General features: G+C 37.6%; 1 long non-coding RNA gene across 1 annotated transcript; it reads left to right on the forward strand.

Moving 5' to 3' along the window:
• Positions 1-965: 965 nt before the first annotated feature.
• On the forward strand, positions 966-4,002 carry LOC126693960 (uncharacterized). The gene is made up of 3 exons (XR_007645581.1): positions 966-1,413; positions 3,114-3,169; positions 3,920-4,002. It is a non-coding gene; the product is annotated as an uncharacterized LOC126693960 (long non-coding RNA).
• The last annotated feature ends 492 nt before the right edge of the window (positions 4,003-4,494 follow it).

Raw genomic sequence — 4,494 nt, forward strand, 5'->3', positions numbered from 1 at the left:
GTTCTTTGGAAATTTGACGCTTGGTGATTGACAATCTGACCATTGATGATGTGAGTTCTTTCTTCCTTCTCCTTTTTAAATCCTTGGCACATGGATATGATTCAGTCTCTTCTCTTTCTGAGTTCCTTTTTGTGATTTTTCAGATGAACTTAAATCCTTAGCCTGGATGTGAGGAATATGTTGAGTGTGAGCGGGCCCTAGAATTGAATGGCCGCCAAGTATTGTTTGAATGTGGGTAAGGAAAGTACTGGTATCTTGGTGATCGGGTGTTTCCCCAAGTTGAACATGTGTATCCTCCTACCACAATTCCACCTCTTTGTCGCACTGTTCGTTTGGCTAACATTCTTGCTGATGAAGAGATTGCTCAAGCCCGTGATGGCTATATTGTTGCGGGTGCAGAAGGAAATTATTCTAAATTTTTCCAGGATCATCTACAAGGTTGCTTGGTTAGCAGAATGGTATTTTTCTTCCCTTCTAAGATCAAATTTCTTGATCATGTAAATTCCTTTTCATATTTCTACTTGGTAACAACACCTGCAAGTTGGATTTTCAGCCTTCATCTTCTGAAGGAGAGGAAAGGGAAAAGGAAGAGGAAGAGATTCCCTCTCCTCACTATGCTGGTAGCTCTTCTAGTTCTTTCACGGAGACTTATCCTCATTTCCCATCATGGCAGTATGATGTGATGAATCCTGATGGAACGTATAGTTCCATGCCTTTGACTAGGCCTGAGTACATACCAAATGTTCCTTGGCCCAATCCTGTATGTTCATGAATGTTCAGTTCTTTGTCCTTATTTTCTTCTTAAATGGCTCTTGATCTAGTATAGTTGCTTAAGGTTGTTGTGGACCTTATGGAAGAAAGCATGTGGATGATTGGAGGCTTGCAGTCATTGGCTCGCACTTAATCCTCTCAATATGTGCTCAATGATTCGAACTGGGTATGCCTGTAACACCCGCCTCACTTAAATTTAATTTTATTGCTTCTAAAGTGAAATTGATGAATTATTTAATTTATTGTGAAGGTGATATTATTTTATATTATGATATCTACAAAGAAAATAAATAAAAGATGTAACGTGAGAGTTATTTTGTGGATTATTCATATTAAACTTTTAGTCTCCTTATCAGTTAAGGACAAGGATAAGAGACTAAAACCTAATTGGATTAGGAGTTTAAGTGTTATTGGAATTCTTTAGAGTTCTGGCCCATCTAAACAACCTTAATATGAGTTTAGTGGGAATTGAAGTCTTGGGAGGCTTATTTAAGCTTTTAGTGGGTTTTTTATTTGAGCCCAAGTGAAAATAATTTTAACGTGTTAGTAGGTTAGGGTTTCCTGCTGAAAGATAGAGAGAGAGAGAGAGAGACGGCAAAGTTACAAGAAACAAATCCTGCATCCGTATGGTCGTGTGGTCAGGTATACCTCTCTCTCAAACCCTCATGGAAATAACCTAGTTGCTAGAGTTTACGCATGGTAGTGGGGCTGGACTTTTGAATCTTGTAATCTATATTGTGGTCAAGTTCTAAACTTTTATCAATGCATGCTTCAGGTCACTAAGTCCTACGGGTAGGAATTAATTGGTGAATCTATTGTGTTCTTGCTATGGCTTACGGGTAGGATAGATCTTTGAATATTATATATATATATATATATATGTTAGATAAACTTTCTAACACTCAGTACATACTATAGCTTCTATGTCCTACGGGTAGAATTTTCTATGGATGATATATATTATTTTGGGTTAATATTGAAAGTTCAAAAACGTGTACAAAAACATTTTTGAACGTTTAGACCCCCAAAAACCAACTTAACCAACACAAGCAATATGTCAAACAACTAGTGTGCGGAAACTTAACATATGCTATAATACGGAATTGGTTAAACAACTATCTAAGCCATAACAAAATAAACCACAGCAGATAATGTAAAGGCAGAGATAGAGAGGAAGGAAGATGCAAACACAGAGATAACACCCGATGTGTTATCGAAGAGGAAACCGAAGACCTCGGCGAAAAACCTCTCCGCCGCCCTCCAAGCGGTAATCAATCCACTAGAAAATACAGTTGGGATACAAGGACAGCAATAGACCCTCCAAGCCTAATCTACCCAATGCACCTAAGCCCTCCAAGCTTCTTGCTCCAACGAGGTTGCGCCGAACCTTTTTCTTTTCTAGCTTTCCGGATTCCGCTACTAGACCGTAGCATCAACCAATGAAGATTGGCTCCTTCCTAACTGCTTCCCAGAACTCCAAACGACTGTCTCACAGAGATGATAATGGTGAGAACCAGGTTTGGTATAATGCCTCTCAAGGATTTGACAATGGAGAGGAAGAGAGTGAGGGAATTTGATGAGACTCTAAGGTAGAGATTGTGGGTGAAACAATCTGGTTTTTCTTTAGGGTTTCTCTCTCAAAATTCTCTCTGGAAGCTCTCTTTCAATCGTGGGTTAAAAGGGTATTTATACTGGAGTGAAGAGGAATGTGAAACGTCAGGTTTTTCCAAAACAGGGGTGGCTCGCGGCTTGACCTCGCGGCTTGACCAAGTCGCGAGTTCCAGTCGCGAGTTAACCGTATGGCCAGTTGTCCTGTTTTGTCCTGTAGTGCTCCAGCTAGCATGACTGTTCATCTTCCAGCATGCTTGGCACGTGTGCAGCTTCTGGCGACTTGCAGCCGCGAGTCCACCCGCGAGTCCCAGCCGCGACACTCTGTTTTCTTGCACACTCTTGAGCAATCTTCACTCTATCTCACTCACTACCCTTACAACAATCCCACCTAAATACAGGGTTACTAAATGCTGAATTACAAGCAAATTTGGCACGGAATAAAGCCAATTAGATGGTTGAATAAATTCAACCTTACAAATATGATCTACAAGCATGTGATCACTTGGAAGCCAACTTGTACTGGGAGAATTTAATAATATAGAGATTTACTTTTCGGCTCATTAGAATTGTTTACTAGGTATTGATTTTGGAGTACTTGATAAATCAATTGAGTACTAGATTAGCTATAGTTTCAGAATAAGTAGTGAGATACGAATTTTAAGAGTGAAACTTATATTTTTGTTGCTGCCTTAGTGTATCCTTTCTTATTGAGTCGTCTTGTGTTTATTTAGGTTCTAATTGATATTGTTTCAGACCGTTGAGGTAAAGCTTGGTTTAACAACTAGAGGTAAGTGGACTACAGAACATGACGTCTCTCAGGACGTTTATATCTATATATATTTATGGTAAAAATATATTTATATATACATAATTGCAAAAGTGAAGTTTCCAAAAACTTATACTATTATCAATGCTTTGTACACATACCTAAACTTTATTATTTCTTAAGTATTACCTTGAAACTGTATATGTTATGAGTGACTCAAAACATATTTTTTGAGAAAGTATTTGTTATATGATACATGATTGGTATTGACAATATTGTAATAAAATAAGAATGTTTTCAAATAGTTAGCTAGACAGTCTGCAACCTTTGCCAACACAGGGTTAAGTGTTGGTCTTCGGCCGATGTAGTGTTATTGTGGTGTGGTGTAGTGTTATCGTTTGCTCTTTGGAGCCAGTGTTGCCTCTTTGAGGTTAGTGTTATTGTCCCCTATGGGAATCACCCACCAAGTGTTTAGCAGCTTATGTCTTTGTCTGACTAATGTTTTCCATATCGAATTACTATTTTATTGTTACTGATTTTTATAAGTGGAAAAAGATTGTTTATTACTATATTAAATTGTTTCTACCTATCTAGTGTATTTTGGCCAATTAAAGTGGTTACTATTTTATTTACTGATTACAACATTATGGTAAATGTTTTGTAAAGACTATATTTTGTTAATGATACTAATGTTTTGTTTTGAAAGACATCCTCATGTTATGTAGTCTCTTATTGGGCTTCTAGCTCACCCCCCCTTTCTCCACCTTTCAGATTAGAGCAGTGGAATATCTTTTGGTGGTAGATCATTGGAGACATAGACTGAAGACTTCTTTTGGAGCTATGTTAGTTGAGGGATTGTTTTAGTATATTTTCTTAGGATAGTAATTTTGGCGTTTGTGGAACTCTTTGAGATTGTATTTGGAGATTTTATTGTTAAAGTTTTTGTTTAATGGATTTCATAGGAAAGATTTTGATTATTTGAAGTTTATTTGTGGATATTTAATTACGCTCTGTTCCATTATATTATTGTTGAGTATTTCTAAGACAGGTTGTGCATCTAAATCCTTGGTATGGGTTTGGGGTGTTACAATGCCACATTGCTCTTTGAGCATTTCTTGCTTGAACTATGCTTAATGGTGAAATTAACACCTGATTCTGCTGAATTTTTAGACACATAGAATGGAAACTGCTGATGCTGCCAGAAGAACTATAAAGGAAAGGATCAGGAGTCTCGAACTTGAAAATCGTCAGTATGATCCTCGCTTTTTCATAAGTCAGGAAGGAAATACTGAAGGTGGCTCCTATTGAGGTAGATCAAGGAGATCATTATGCAAGCAGACTCAGAG

Source organism: Quercus robur, chromosome 8 (assembly GCF_932294415.1).
Source record: "Quercus robur chromosome 8, dhQueRobu3.1, whole genome shotgun sequence".
Taxonomy (NCBI): Eukaryota; Viridiplantae; Streptophyta; class Magnoliopsida; order Fagales; family Fagaceae; genus Quercus; species Quercus robur.